General features: G+C 38.1%; 1 protein-coding gene across 2 annotated transcripts in view; it reads right to left on the reverse strand.

The window, feature by feature from the left end:
- The window catches only part of NRIP1 (nuclear receptor interacting protein 1), a 156049-nt gene extending 139399 nt beyond the window's left edge, over positions 1 to 16650 (reverse strand). Inside the window, exon 1 of one of the 2 annotated variants that reach the window (XM_020976244.2) lies at positions 16321 to 16650. The gene's annotated coding sequence lies outside the window, so the exon portion shown is untranslated. Of the gene's footprint in view, positions 1 to 16005; positions 16096 to 16320 lie in introns of those variants that run through there. The other variant, XM_020976242.2, reaches the window with a different exon arrangement.
- Positions 16651 to 16914: the final 264 nt, after the last annotated feature.

Raw genomic sequence — 16914 nt, forward strand, 5'->3', positions numbered from 1 at the left:
ATGTACAAAAAATGCAAAAAAGAAAAAGGAAAACAATGGGTAAGATTATAATGCTAAACATGTGCTATTCCTTTTTAAAAGTTGAATTATTAACCCAAATTAGACATAATGTTCCTGTAATAAGAACACAGCTTTATATGTAGCACTCAACATCACAAGGAAGATAGTATAAGCATTATCCCTACTCTACCGATGAAAAAAATGAGGCTAAGTTTAGACAATTTGGATAGGATCACATAGAGTTTAAATAAGTGGCATTCCAAGTATTCAAATCTGACTCCAAGTTTGGTAACTTATATCACACTATCTCTCCATAGTGGTAACAGGTTTCAATAAGCATCCTGCACTTCTCTTGTATCAAGTCAACTAGCATTTTATTAAATATCAACTATGTGCCATGCACTTTGTAAAGTGCTGGGGATAGAATGAAAGAAAGAAAAGAAAATAGTCCCTATTCTCAAAGAATTCACAGTTTGACGGTTTGCCCATGTGCAAAAAAAACCTGTATAAAATATATATATGTGTGTATATATATATATATATGTATATATATATATGTGTGTGTATACACACACATATATATGTATATATATATGTGTGTGTATACACACACACACACACACACACACACACACATAAATGCATACACACAAGATAAACTGGGTTTCAAAGGAAGAAACTAGAGTTAAGGGAAATTGGAAAAGTTTTTTTTTTTTTTTGCTGAAGGTAGGATTTTAGCTAGGACCTACAGAAAGTCAGGGAAACCAGGAGAAGATGAGAAATGAGAACATGGAGACCAGCCAGTATACAAGTGTTTTGTACATGGAAGAGTAAGGAAACCAGTGTCACTGATCAGAGTATGGTGAGAAGAATAAGGTGTAAAAAAATTGGGAAGGTAGGAAGGGAGGCAAGCCATGAAGGTTTTTAAGCGTCAAGGAGAAGATTTTATACTTTATCCTAGAGGTGATAAGAAGCCACTGGAGTTTGGGGGGGGGGGAACCAAGGAATATCTGGCCAGATCCACATTTTAGGAAAATCAATTTGACAGCTAAAAAGTGGAGGACAAATTGGAGTGGGGAAAAAACCTGACATTGAGAGACCAACCAGCAGGCTACTCCAATGGTCCAGGCATGAGATGATGATGGCCTTTACCAAGGAGGAGAAAAGGAAGGGGGCATATAAAAAGTGTACAAAGATTGAATAGACAGGACTTGGCAACAGATTGGCAGGAGAGGGAGGGCAAGAATGAGGAATAGAGGATATCACCTAATTTAGGACAGTAGGTGACTGGGAAGATGGTGGTGCACTTGAAATTAATAAGTAAGCTGGGGAGAGGGCAGGTAATGAGCTTAGTTTTGGACATGTTAAGTTTAAGATCTTTACAAGATAATCAATTCAAGATGTCCAACAAGCAGTTGGAGATGCTAGACTGGAGCTCAGGAGAGAATTTAAGGTTGAAAAAAGAGATCTAAGAAAAGTATCAGCATAAAGATGAAAACTGAATCAACCCATGAGGAGCTGATGAAATAGTATAGAGGGTAAAAAGAAGAGAGCCCAGGACAAAGCACAGGTAGGGGTGGGAATATTCATGATTATCAGACATAACGTGGATGAAGATCTAAGAAAAGAAAGTAGTCAGGAAGGAAAAGAACAAGGGGAATGGGGAAGAGAATACGCATTTATACAGAGCCTCCCATAAGTACATTCAATTATCTTACTGAGCCTCATAACTACCCTGCAAGGTACATGCCGTTAATATCCCTATTTAAGTTGAGGAAACTGAGACAAACGGAGGTGATTTGCCCAAGGTCATACAACTAGTGTCTGAGGTCGGATTTGAAAAGTTCTGACTCCAGGCCCAGCACTCTATCCACTGCACCACCTAGCCACCTCTAGGAAAAGTGTCATGAAAAAGTAGAAGAGAATATCAAGAAGAAAAGAATGATCAACAGGATCAAAAGCTGAATTTAAAAAGAAAAAAAGGGCCAAAACATTTATTTGGCAAGTAAGAGATCATTGGTAACTATGGAAAGTGCAGTTTCAGCTAAATGATGAAGTCAGAAACCTGATTGCAGAGTTAAGAAAAGTGTGAGGGGAAAAGGAGAAGCACCTATTGTAAACAGCCTTCTCAAGGAGTTTAGCCATGAAAGGAAAGAGATATAGAATATGACAGTTAACAGAGATAGTTGAAGTGAGATTTTTTTTTTGAGGACTGGAAGATCTATGGGTGAATTTCAGGAAGTAGCCAAGTAGACAAGGAAAGACTGAAGATTTGTGAGAGTACAGAGATAATATTAGAGGCATTCTGCTGGAGAATCCAATACAGCATTGGGATATGTTCATGTATAGAGAGGCAATGAGAAGAGCCACCTCTCCCTTAGAAAGGGGAGGAGGAAATAGGGGGAGAAGCCATCAGAATGATATGAGATGAGGAAACGGGGAGAAGAGAGGGTTCTTATCAAATGGCCTCAATTTTTTCAGTGAAATATGAGGTAAGGTCTTCTACTAAGAGAGTGAAGAAAGGGGAGGACATGGAAAGTTTAAGAGAGATGGAAAAATCTAGAAAAACCACTGTGGTGATTGGGAGAGTAAGTTGATTAGAGAAACGTAAAAGGATTGCCTTGCTATAGTCAGGGCCCCACTTAAGAATATCTGATATAAATTTGTAGTAGACCAAGTTGGCAAAGTTTCATGATTTTATTCAGCTTCATTCAGCAGCACGTGAGTAGGAACAAAGACAGTGAGTGGATGAAGGAGCAATCCCAAGATAAAGCTTGCCATGGCAAGATCAGCAATAGGAAACAAGCAAGGGACCTGAGAGAAGAGAACTGTGTAGAATTGAACTTGTTCACCAATAGGTCAAGATGGGGAAGGAAAAGAATACATAATTAGTGCAGGGGTGCCTGGGAAAGAAATGAGGGGCAAATAGAATGATGAGAAAAATAAAGTGTAAATGCCCTGGAGAACACAGTGAAGTGGGGGGAAAAAAACAAACCAGGGTCTGCAAGTTACAGTAAGAAGACAAAATAACAATATGTGAGTTTAACCTCTACAAATCTTAGCTTTAGAATTATTATGCTACAAATTAGGTCAACAATTCCAAATTTGCAAACTCTAAAAGCCAAACTTCACTATGGGGTGTTTTGGAGTTCGACTCTGAAGTAATGAACAGAGTCCATTTGTGGATGGAAAGATTGGGTTCTATTCACAGAAAACCATAAATACTCCATGCCTCAGTATAAAAAAAAAATCCTATCTATTAATTCCTTAGGTAGCTCTGAAACAACAAACGTGTGTGTGTATATATAAAGTTTTTCACTGATTTGCTACTTACTTCATAATTTGCAAAATTAGCACAACTGTCATCACAAATCTATGTGAAATGAAAGACAAGTGATATACTACTAAAGTAGTAATAACAAAAAGAAATTTTCTTTATCAAAAATCATTCCCTGAAATTCTTAAGTCCTTGAGGAAGTCCATGCTTACAACATACACAAATCATCAACAAAAGCAACTCACTGTGTTATATAATACTATATTATCAAGTATAATTTATTTCCTACTTTTAGTGAACTTCTAACATGGGAATTTTTTACAAAAATAAATTAGAAGTGATTACTTATTTATGTTAACAACGTGATCATTATAGATTCCTTTAAATGGCAGGCTCTCCAAATGCTTTTAAAATAAGATTCAGTTGACATACACTTTTTAAATTACACATATACTTCCAGATGAACAAGACGAAGACCAGATTTTTTTTCCCTGTGATACCTAGGATTTCTCAAACCTCTCCAAAACAGAAATTATGCATCAAAGATAAAGCAACTTCAGCTCTTCCCATGGTGTGGTACACCCAGAATCCAAAAGAAGAAACTCCATTACCAGGATTATACCCAAATGAAGCCATCGATAAGAAGAAAATCTCCATAATACTCCAAAATATTGACAGCAACACTTTTTGTGATAGCTAAGCATTGGAAACAAGGTAGACACCCTTCAATCTAATGGAATGTTACTGTGCTGAAACAAATAATGTGTGCAATGAATATAGTGAAGTACAAAAAGAAACATATGAATTGATCCATAGTACAGAATGCAGAAGTAAGCAGAACCAAGAAAACAATCTACATAGTAACTACAAGGATTTAAACGGAAAGACACATCAAAAAAATCAAAATGTAACAAAGTTATAAAGATAAGCAAGACTCAAATTAAGAGAAATTACAAATTACCTCCAAGTTACTCTTTCATGGAAGTAGAAAGTACACAGGTGTTATAAGCTGCATAAGTTCAATGTATTAACCAATTGTGCTGATTTTTTTTATTCTACCTAAAAATCCCACTTTCTGAGATCCACTTGTATATATCATAAAGAGCAACTGATTAGAATACATTAGTTCTAATTCTGCCTTTTCCATTTCCTTTCTTAGTTGTGATCTTGATCAATTCATAAAAGGGAACTTTTTAATGATTCCAAGCTTCTCCCTGTAATAAAGGCTCATTAAAGTTCTTCTAGTTATTGCATATGGCTGCAAAGTATGGAATACTATAGTCTTCAAAGAATTAAAATTAAAGATTACCCAAAGGACTATGAAGAGATCCACAATATGCATAGACTATTTGATATGGCCAAGAACTATGCTGCAGAAGTGGCATCGATGTGGGGTTTGTGATTCGCACCTCTGGAGAAAATACTATACTACATTAACTAATACAGAGTTAGATGACCAAGATGGTGACAGGAATGACAACCAACGAACATCTAAAAATGTTGGTGTAGAGCAAGAGTTCTCAAACTTACTGATCTCAGCACACCTTTATCCTTTTAAAAATTATTAAGGATACCCCAAAGGGCTTTCGTTTATATTTAATTGTATTTACCACATCAGAAATTAAAACATAAAATGTTTTAATAAAATGTTTGTACTATTATAGTACAAATAGTTTTGACACTGTGGACAATTGCAAAAGGGCCTCGGGAACTCCCAGTAGTCCATAGACCACATTTCTCAACATCTGAAGAACTGCTGGTTTAAAGAAGAAAAGACTATTAAAAGATAGCTTTCTTCAAATGTCAGAAGGAACACATAAAGCCCCAGGAATACAAATACAGAAGTAAGGTAGTCCTCAAGGAGCTTGCATTCTAATGGACATTAGCACAAAGAAGTCAACATATATAAGGGAGTAGAGAATCACAGGGATGGTGAAAGGATTCACAGGGCAGTCAACCAACATCCCTTTCCAGAAGCAATAGTAATTAATTCGTTTGATAATTGTTACCAGAGATAAACATGAATGGTAGGGAGGATAAACACGTTGTTAAGGCAGATAGCAAGATGTCCTAGATATACATGGTCTGGTCATGTTTGGCTAAGAGGACAGAAATTGGGAGACAGAAGTTACCGAAAAGCAAATTTAAGTTTTCTAACAATGAGAGCTGCCCAAAAGTAAAATAGACCAAGTCAGGAAACAGTCTCCTATAAATGGTCTTCAAAGGGAAAAAGTAGTATGGTAGCAGCGAAACACACACTAGACTTGGAGTCAGAGGAGCTGAGTTCAAATTCTGGCTCTGGCTCTTCATATCTGTATAACCTTGGGCAAGTTATTCAACCTTTTAGCATCTATTTCTTCATCTGTAAAACAAAGGGACTGATCTAGATGGTCTCCAAGGTCCCTTCTGCCTATGAATCTGATTCCATGACCACTTGTTAGAGGAATTGGAAAGTAGATTCCTGTTTCGGTATAGTTTCCAAATATTAGATTTTGAGGGTAGTGCATTCTATTTTTGGACAACTTTAATTGCATTAATTTTTTTTAAAACTGATCCTAAATCTTTGAGACAAATAAAGATTTCTGGAAGTGACGACAGGTGAGCTAAGTCTAAAAGGATGGGAAAGATTTAAATAGGTTGAGAGTGGGGAAGGTGAACTAAAGACTCTCTGGCATGAAAGATTATAGAAGAAAACACACAGAGATAAGCAAGATAAGAATAAGAATAAGAGATGGTTTGTAGTCCAATATGGATGGAATATGAACTGCATAAAAGGCAATGGCAGGAGGTAAGATTGGAAAGGCATGTAGTCAGACCATAGAAGGGCTCAGATGCCAAAGAATTTAAAGCCAGTAGTCAATGGGGAACCACTGGTGATTTTTTCATACAAGAGTGACGGGATCAGAGAGGTACATCAGAAAGATTATATGGGCGATGGTGTGCCCAAAAAAAAAACCAGTTTGGAGAAGAGAGTTATTGGAGGTACAAGCTATTTCAGCTAAGAGGTGATGGAGGCTTTAACTAGGACAGTTGCACTGAGCATGGAAATGAAGAGACAGTTTTGAAACAGTCTACAGAAGTAGAATCCATATTATGTGGCAACTAAGCAGTGAGACAGAAGGAAAAATCAAAGATGACTGAGGTTTTAAAGCCTAGGTAAGCAGGAAAAAGCTGATTTCATTCAATATTGAAATACATTAACTGGATTAATTATGGGGGAGGGCAGGGCTGGGTTTTGTTTTGCTTCAGGTGAGGGCAACAAAAGTTTATTTTTGTGCGTAATATGCAGAAATGTTACAAAAGAACCAGAATTTTAGGTCTGTCATTGGGTAAAAGGCCAATTCAATGACTTATAAAGAACACAGATTAAGGAAATAATATAAATATCAACTTGAACTCTAGAAAGATTTAATTTTCCAAACCATTCACTTTTACAGATTTTCCAACATTAATCTTTGTAGCTTAAAACTTTAAGTATCCTAAATAAAATATTATGCCTGTGTTTCCAGAAGTACTTATTATAGCAAAAACAGTTCTTATCTTCATTTTTAATAGTAATACGGTTTTAACTTAACTACTCCTTGATTGTCTGTGGGGAAATATTCAATATCATTTTCTAGGAGAGGTATTAATGAGGTTCAAAAATTCTATAAATATCAAAGTATAAATATACATAGGTATTAAATGAAGCTAAGTTGAAGATATTTATAACTTGATAGTCTTCAACAAAAGACACATACCTTATATGTGCTTAAAAACAGATCATGTGCCAGAACTGTCCCTGCCACATATGCATAACTTCCTACTATGGAGTCTTTCCTCACAAATCTAATTTCCTGCCACATCTTCTCATAAGATTCTACTTTTCCCCCCAGTCAATGTATAATGGTACTATCGATCTTTTCTTCATTTATTAGACCTGGTTTGGAAATGAGTGCTTTAAAGGTAATATCTCTAAATTGCCTTTTAGTTTAAATATGTATCATGGGGGATCAGAATCACAAAGTGAAAAGAAAAAAGTGAATGAAAGGATTTTGTTGTTGTGGAATATCAGGCAAAAATATTGGAAAATGTTAGCCCTTACAAATGGCAACTTATAGCCCTAAAGATGACTAATGTGAAAAGGTACAGTTTAAAAAAAGTGATTAATTTACTCAGTAGATGCTATACGGATAGAATCTTTAAAATACAATTACCGAGGATGAAGTTTAAGTTGGTAAAAAGTCTGGTCATTGTGATACTAAGTAAATGAGGTAAAAGTCCTCAAATAAGCATATCTAGAGTATGGTGCTAGGTCTGGTCCAATCAGTACTATGGAAACTAGAAATCACAAACAGAAGCACTTCTGAACTGAGACCACAAAGTGTCTTTACAATGAACTGCACCTAGTAGCACAGTTGGATATTTAGCTTTCTCAGAATTCTGTAGGACCAAAGACAGAAGATGGGATTTTCTATCCAGATCTGCCTACCTCACAAACATAATTTCATTTTAATGAGAGAAATATCCTTTGTAACTATTTTAAGATTATGTTGTATTCTATAGTTCCCTAAATTTACAGGTAAATGATGAATTGGATAGAGACTTGGACTTGGAGTCAGAAGACACCAGTTTGAATACTGCGTGTTCCTAGGCAAGTCATTTAACCTCTCTCACACTCATTTTCCTCATCTATAAAATACGAACAAGAATAACATCAACCTCACAATGTTAATATGAAAATAAAATGAAATAATATATTTGTAAAGAGCTTTGCAAACTTTTAAGCATAATATAAAGGTTAAATATTTTCCATATATACTAGTTTATACACACACACACAGAGTATCAGGAAAGCTCTACGGATAACACTTGAATGAAAAAAATAATACTGCCCAGATAGCTTATGTCAATAGAAATGTGTTCAGTCTATCATATGAAAACAGTATAATAGGACTTTCCCCCTTGGGGACATAGTATGTGTGAGCTCAGAGTTGAGGTTCTGACAATGCTTCATGCCCACTACTAGAAAGCATGGTTTTTAAATAAATATCTAGGCTCTTTAAAAGATATTCATAAAAGACAATCAGAATAAAATGCTTAAATGGACTGAATTTTCCTTCCCAAACACTGCACTTTCCTCTTTCCAAGCTGCCATTTAAAAAAGAGAAGATGAAATGGATAAACCAAAAGCAGGTTTTATTTTACAGGTTTTTACCCAACCTTCTCAGTTCCTCCCAAATGAATTTTTTTCCCCCTATTTTCAATCAGCAGCAAAGAATGATTTGGGAGAGACTAGTAAAAGGAACAAAAAGGAAAATCTGAGGGGGGGTTTTTGGTTTTCTTTTTAGTGTCTATTTGAATATGAACATTATTGGAAAATGAGTCCTGATTCTATCCGTATAGCATCTACTGAGTAAATTAATCACTTTTTTTAAACTGTACCTTTTCACATTAGTCATCTTTAGGGCTATAAGTTGCCATTTGTAAGGGCTAACATTTTCCAATATTTTTGCCTGATATTTCCACAACAACAAAATCCTTTCATTCACTTTTTTCTTTTCACTTTGTGATTCTGATCCCCCATGATACATATTTAAACTAAAAGGCAATTTAGAGATATTACCTTTAAAGCACTCATTTCCAAACCAGGTCTAATTTAGGAGTTTAAAATATCAATTCTTGTTTTCTATAGAAGTTCCTCAAATCAGAAAGCGCTTTCTATTAATGAATATTTTGAAATTACATGTAAGACAATTTCTTTTTCACTGATTATGCTAAAATGCCATGTGACTTTGGTAAATGTTATGAGATATATATATATATATATAAAACATAATATTTACATAACATAATTATAAACTTTGTCACTCTATACATTGCCTGCATCTATCTAAATCAAACTTTGATAACTATCATCCACAAACTTTAGGAAGCTGCTAACAGTGGTAAGGAATGGAGTAATATAAACAGTAGCAAATTAAGCACTAACAAAGTCAGCAAATCACCCTTTTCAGTAAAATTGAGTTGTGACCCAATTCAGCCCCAATATGAAATGATTTGGTATTCAATGAAAATTTGTGGGAGGGAAGTAACTTAGAAATGCCAATTGTGATATAAAGCCCAAGGGGTAAAGACTCTCTACCATTAGCATTCTGAGTCAACTGACAGTTTGAAATTGGCCTGCTCCTGATGAAATCTGGAACTGATGATTCAAATTCTCAGCAGGATTATAAGTTTAATATTTCTTCAGTCGGTAGACTTAAAATAACATTAAATTTAAGCTAAACGAAGGGTATCTTAATGTCCTCCTTTTAATGCCATTTTCTCCATAGAGAGCTCAAAGTTAGTTTCAAGTCTCCAAATGTCCTAATATGTGTGTCCAATAGGCTCACAAAGCTAAAAAGTGTACAGGTGGGCACTATCTTTGTGAAGAACAATGACAAAGAACAACTCTTCTTTCAAGAGGCTTAACAGTATGTGCATTTTTTCTAGTTATGTGAGTTCAGATCAACCACAAAAAAAAAATCCCTAACCATTTTCTTTCACTGTGATTTTTTTTTAATTTCAACCAGGAAAAATAAGTTCATTCAAATTAAAATTTTAATGTCATACACTCATGAAATTTTGTACCTAAACACATCACAATAACTAGTGACATTATCAATACCTTTCAGTACAATCTGTTTTTGAACCTTAAATTTTTTCTTATTATATATAGTATCTTAGGTTGTATTCTCCCAGTCATAGGTGAAGTTATCAGTTTAACAAGAATACCATTTTCTCTCTCATCCCCCTTTTCCTCTATTTTTGCTGAGCTTAAAGTTATCAAATGACTTTGGAATGCACAGGGCCTGAAATGCTTCAAGTTTTAGAGAACCTTTTTTTAATGTTTAAAATAAAACTTGGAAATTAAATTGAATTTCAGGCTTCATCATAACAGATTATGCAGCCTAATGGAAGTAGAACTGAGTGGGCATTTAATGTTTGTTGAACTGAATTAAAAATTCTTAGCATAATTTCCTGCCTATCTTAGAACCTGTTTTCCACTTTTGAAATAAAACAGAAAAGTTTTATTTGTGGGGCAAAATAAAATTAAATTATCTTTCATTTTATATTTAAAGTTAATTTTATTATTATCAATAATTTATTTACATTTAAATTTATATTAAATTATCTATGAATGGATTCTATTTTGAAAATCTTAACTATACCATAATTCAATTTTAGAAATAAATCTTAAACAGTAAAAAAAAAAAGCTGAGAAAATTTCAGAGATAAATTTAAGAATTACTGGACCCCTAAAAATGATAATTTCTAAAAAACATTGTCAACACCATATTTCAAGAAATCATAAATGAAAACTGCCCAGATTTATCACAGAGAAAAGTGAAGATAAAAAGATCCACTGATCACCTCTTGAAATGCAGATGCACACCACAAATTTACCTTTTCAGTCCTATTTCTCTCTGGTCATCTAGTCACATAGCTCAACTATCTGTCAGACATCCCAAACTAGATGTTCCCTAGATATCTTAAACTCAACAGGTCCAAAACTAAACTCTGTATCTTCATCTCTCCCCTTCTTCCTCACCTCCCTATTACTGCCAAGGGTACCACCATCCTCCCAGCATCACCCAGCCTTAAAATCTAGGTGTCATCTTCAAATTCTGAGGGCACTCTCACCCTTCATACCCAATTTGTGGCCAAGACCCGGCAACTTTACCATCCTAACATGTCTTATATGCCCCCTCTCTCAAGTCTCTTACATCTTTCACTAAGCTGTCAAATTGACCTTAAAATGCAGATCTGACCATACCACTCTCCCTATTCAATAACCCTCCAGTGCTCCAGATCTAACAAAGCCCTCCTTACTCTTCTTCCTTTCCTATCTGTCCAGTCTTTTTTACACCTTCTTATCCTTCCACATACTGTATAATTCTGGCCTCCTACTTGTTATTCAAACAGTACATTCATCTCCCAAATGGGCATTTTCAATGGCCATCGCCCATGCCTGGAATGCTCTCCCTCCTCATCCTAAAATATCATTGCTGATTCTCAAATTTACTCATCCAGCCACTGATGCTAAGTGCTAAGACTCTGTGGAAGAAAAAAACAAGGATCTCTTCTGAACCTTAGAGATATTTCTTAAATAAGAAAACAATGAGGAAAAAAATAAAAATAAAGATTTAAAAAAATAAATAGTGCTCCTAGGAGTTGACTGCTTCTGATCTGAAGGTTTTAGGTGATCAAAGATAACAGAGAGTAAAACTGTAAGGTAAAGAGGTAAAAGAGGGAAGATTCCACTATTTCTCATAATTAGGGAAATGAGAGGGACAGGCTAACAATAATGCCCCCAAAAGTGAGAGACAGCATTGAAATTTTTTTTTAAATGAACAGGAAGTTGGAAAAAGAAGCAAGACAAGCAGGGCAGCTTTGAAAGTAACATCTTATAGCCCACAAAATTCAATAAATAATTTTGTTATAATCAAATACGCTACTACAAAAAATCCAACATAAGAGATTCTTCTTTCTATTCCTCATCTATGTCACATGGGAAAAAAACAACAAAAACCAAAACCTGAAACCCACCAAACTTCCGATCTGGTGCCTTAGGAGTTGCAGGGGTAATTTTCCTTGTCAAGGCTACCAAGGAACACAATAAATGCCGGCAGTTTTCACTGGATTTTTTTCAGCTACAAAGTAATGCAAATGGTAAATATTAATAATATATATATATATATATGTATTTCCAACCTTAATTATTCCTACATTATCCACATTTAAAAAAAAGACTGCACCTGGTTTATATATTGAAAGCCATAACTGATCAGTTTATGTTATAAATAAAATTTATTGTTGTTGTTCACTCCTTACAGTAGTGTCCAACTCTTTGTGACCCCATTTGGAGTTTTCTTGGCAAAGATGTGGTTTGCTATTTCCTTCTCCAGCTCATTTTACAGATGAGGAAACTGAGGCAAACAGAGATAAGTGACTTGCCCAGAGTCACACAGCTAGCTAGTGTCTGAAGCCAGATTTGAACTCAGGAAGCTGAGTCTTCCTGACTCCAAGCCCTGCATTCTATCCACTGCACCATAATGAGTAAAATACCTTGTTAAAATTAAGAGTTTTGAATGTATTTTGTTCTCCAACTGAAAAATGGTCAAGTGATATGACTAGGCAGTTTTCAAAGACAAAAAAACCCAAGCTACCAATAGCAATATGAAAAAAACACTCTGTATCACTAATAATTAGAGAATGTTCTAAATCACTAATAATTAGACAAATACAAATTAAAACAACTCTATAAGTTGACAAAAGAAAATGACAAACTCTAGAGAGTCTGTGCACTGCTGGTGGAGCTTTAAATTGGTCCAACCACTGAGGAAAGTAATTTGAAACTATGTCCCCCAAAACTTTTAAATTGTGCATACTTTTTTTTTGGCCAAATTTGAACTGAGGTCCTCTTGACTACAGGGCACGTGCTCTACCCATCGCACCAGCTAGCCCCCTTTCATACTCTGACGTAGAGATACCATTGGTACGTTTATATCTCAAAGTGATTTTAAAAAGTTTAAAAAGGCAAAGAACTCACATGTACAAAAATATTTATAGCAGTTCTTTCAGTGGTGGCAAAGAACTAGAAATGGAAAAGATGCCCATCATCCAGTTTTCAGTTCTGTTTTTTTTAAAATGTTGTGACATACAGAACCTTAAAATCCTACATAACATTTTAAATGATTTCTTTCAAGAATTCCACAGCAATTTCTGAAATAATTAACAAGGCTCTCCGGAATATTACAAAACTGGGGTTGGAAATCACTGCCTGACAGATTCTGGTTCAATTTTTTTTTAAATAACATATCCAACTTGGGACATATGATCTGACATGAAATATGATAAATTTAAATGGATCATATTATTTATTATTTTTAAAATTAACTTATACACTTGTATCTCATATTGTTTTTGCAAACAAAATCTAAGCCATTTTTTAGCTGTATCTCCTACCTTATGGGAATCTAATAATTTAAACAAAACAGAGCTATAGATTAACACTCCAGTTGGTGAGGAGCATTTTAGTCCCACTTACCTCACCTTTCCTCTTTGAATTTTAATCTTATTTCTCCAGTAGTCTCCAGATCCTTTAGTTATATGTGTAAAGACAGTAATATAATAATTGGTATTGTTCTAAGACAGTTTATTTTAAATCATTATTAAAGTTATACTTTTCCTTTGAGAATTTGGTATATAGCATGCGTCAGGTTTACTGGAAAAGTCCCCTCATTTAACTGCCCAGTAGGCATTAAGCCTAGTTTTCAATTCACCTACTGACCCAAAGAGAAACACAGTGAATTCACTTCTGTGAACTAGTAACTTAAAACTCCTTGGGAGGGCTGGGGAAAGAGAGGAGAAAGGGAAAGGAGAGTTTAGGAGGGGCACTTTTAACTCAAATTCATTGAGTCACTTTTCAGGCAAAAAAAAAAAAAAAGACAGGAGTCCCCTAACCTCTACAACTGCAGTAAGAGTACATATTTTCTCATAACTTTGTAGCCAAAAATGTGAATAAGCCATAATCAATTTTGCATTTTTGTCTCTACTTTTAGCAGATGCAGGTTTCGACCCAAACAAGAATGAAAACACTATTTATGGTGCTAAACCTTCATGCAGAATTAGAGAAACCTAATCTAAGTTCCCCGTTAGTCAACCAGCCAAGTGGCATTTACTAAGTGTTTACTATATATATGTTAGGGACAGTCTTTGCTATGAGGAATAAGGGGAAATATACTGTCCCTGTCCTCAAAGAGCTCAGGTTCTAATAAAGAAAATTTGATTTCCATACATTCACCCGGCTACCATTTAGCAGCTCTACACATTTGCTTTAAAAGTCCATTAATAAGCAGCATAATCTTCAACAAGGATCACCATAAAACGATGCTTAAAAACTGGGAGGGGGGAGGAATGGAGGAGAATCATTTCAGAAAAAAATGCAAAGAATTCTGAAAATAATCCCTTCCCACGGTCCCTCACCAAGCTAAAACTATGATCCACTCATAATTCATAATTTTCCAAAGAAATGTATAAAAACACTCATATGTATAAACATATTTACTTTTTTTAAACTCCCATTCATTTAAAACAAGTCCTATAACCTAACATTTGATTACTTATGCAACCATAAACTCCAATCAGCTTCCCTGAAACAAATCGAGTATAAAAAAAGTCAATGCTTAGAAGCAACACCAACACGTTACTAACGATTGTTCCCACCTCCTTATATTCCCTTAGCAGCACGAAGTATTACGAAAAATGTTAAATTCTTTCTTATAACTCTTAAGCAGACCCAGAACCGAAATAAATTACTGTTATTAGGAACCTCCTTTAAATTTTTTAACATGAACATGTGTTAAGTTTCGGTTCCAACAGGACTCACCGAGGGGGAGACACACACACACACACACACCACCCATCCTGCATTTTCTTTCAAATATGTTAGTGGTTAATATTAATTTCTGTATTAAATTGTTTATTTTGAAAGGTTTCGTTTCTTTTCTTTAGAGGAGAAAAAAATTTTAGGAGCACATTATCAGAAAAACCTCCTTAAAAACTAACTTGACCAATCGAAAATGGTAAAGAAATATTAGATTAAAACTAAAGCGGAAAACTCCTTATGAACAGTTTGAGGGCCATTAGGTGAAGCAGAGGTCCTCACCTATGCTCCGAAAGCTATTCTTGAGAGTTAAAAGAAACAGTCAGAGAGGCCCCTGGTCAAAGGTGTATCTTTCACATGGGCAGGTGGAGGAGAGAAAAAAAATGGCCCAGGGCCGGGGCCGTTGGAGGGAAGGGGAAAGGGGAGGTGAAGGGGATGTGCATTAATAAAGGTCTAATTAAACGTTTTTATTTTTCTCCTCTAGAATCAAGCAGGAAACGAGGTGAAAATGGTAGGAAGTTTAATGTATGCATGCCCTGGTGCTGCACACACAGCAACCAACACAGGGACTGGGAGAAGGGAGAGAAAGTGAAGAGCAGGCTGGAGGGGAGCGCGGGCTGCCCGCGCCCCCCGGACCGGCCAGCCGGCCACCCCGGCGCGTTTATTTCGGACACACTCAGCTGTCGGCCGATCCTCCCCGCCCAGCCGAGGGCGGCCAAGAAGAGCAAAGAGCCGCCGCCGCTCCCCATCCCCAGCCGAGGACAGAGGAGCCAGCGGGCGGGCGAGGGAGCCCACAAGGGGGATGGAGATGGCAGCGTGACCAGCCATGTTACCCGCAGCCTCAGTCTCACGCTGAGAATAGGTCTCAACTTTTATTTCTATAGGGAGTTCGGCGGGGTCGGGGGTGGCGTGGGGGTGGGGAGAGGAGCGGGAGGCGAACTGGGATTTCGCAGGAAATAAGTCGTCCCCTCCGCCTAGTTTAGGATTTCCACCTCCCCGCCCTTCCCCCTCCCCTCCGCTCCTCGCGCTCAGTTGGGGCCCGAGCGCGCTGCCCCCGCCTCCTCCCCCCGCCCCGCGTGCCCGCTCGGGCAGCTCCTCCTCCGGCCTCCCGGCGGGCTGGGCGCCCGGGGCCGCAGCGCCCGCCCAGGCCGCCCCCCCAACCCGGCCACCGTTGAGCAGCAACCCGGGGGTGGGGGGAGGGGGGGTACGCAAGCACGCGGAACCCCCCCCGACACACACAGAGCTCGCCCCTCCCCCTCCAGCCGCACACACATCCATGAGCCCCGGGAGGACCCATCCGACCGCACTTCCGACTCACCCCAGCCTGGGTCTTGGGCCGCCGACTCCCGCGTCCGTTTCAGAGGTGCAGTCGGAGCCCGTGCCAGAGGCGGGCTTGCCGCTGCTCCGAGAGCCGCCCGGGCCGGGGACACTTGGCCCGGTCCGTGCCCGTTCAGCCGTGGCACTTCAGCACCAATTCACCCGTAGCCCCAGCGGCACCCCTACTCCTCCCTCCTTTTCTTCCCGTCACCTCAACAATCCCTCAGGTTCTTCCGCTCAGGAGATTTAAAAAAAAAAACCCAACAGCATTCTAAACTGTGGAGATGGAAGAGAAGCAAACAAAAACAACCCACACCATTTGGGCGGTGACGGTTCCGTAGGAATATCCCCTGCACGCTTGTGGCCCACGAAAGGCGAGCGGAAAGGCTCGGGGACCGCCGACCCTGCTCCTCGAGGCAAGTTTTGGGAGCCGCTGCGGCTGTGCCCGCTTCCGGCTGGCCTCGCTTTGCCCCAACACACAAAGCTGAGGAGGGAGGGAGGAAGGGAGCCGCTCCGGCCGCCGCCGCCTACTCGTAACCTCCGCCTCCCGGTCCCCTCCGGGCCAGCCCTCTCGCTAGTTCGGGGCTCTGCTGCAATGTCTGCGAGGCTGACTTTCAAAGCCTCGGCAGCGGCGGCGCTCCTCCCTCCTCCACCTCTTCGGTGCAGCCCGGTCCCTCCCCTCGCTCTCCACGCCATTCATCTGTTCAGCCAAGTTTCTTAACCCCTTTTTTACCTCCTTCCCTTTGTCAGGGGGTGGGTGGGGGGAAGGGGCATCGGGAGAAAAGCCTGGCGTGGGTCTTGGCTGCTTCTCGCATGGACGGAACCAGGGCTTCAGCAGCACAAGCAAAGGAGTTAAAAGGCATCGGAAATTTTAGCTTAAGCAGACTGTACGCGGAAACCAAATTTTAGG

The sequence above is a fragment of the Phascolarctos cinereus genome, unplaced genomic scaffold (genome assembly GCF_003287225.1).
Source record: "Phascolarctos cinereus isolate Bilbo 61053 unplaced genomic scaffold, phaCin_HiC Scaffold_726;HRSCAF=1367, whole genome shotgun sequence".
Classification (NCBI taxonomy): Eukaryota; Metazoa; Chordata; class Mammalia; order Diprotodontia; family Phascolarctidae; genus Phascolarctos; species Phascolarctos cinereus.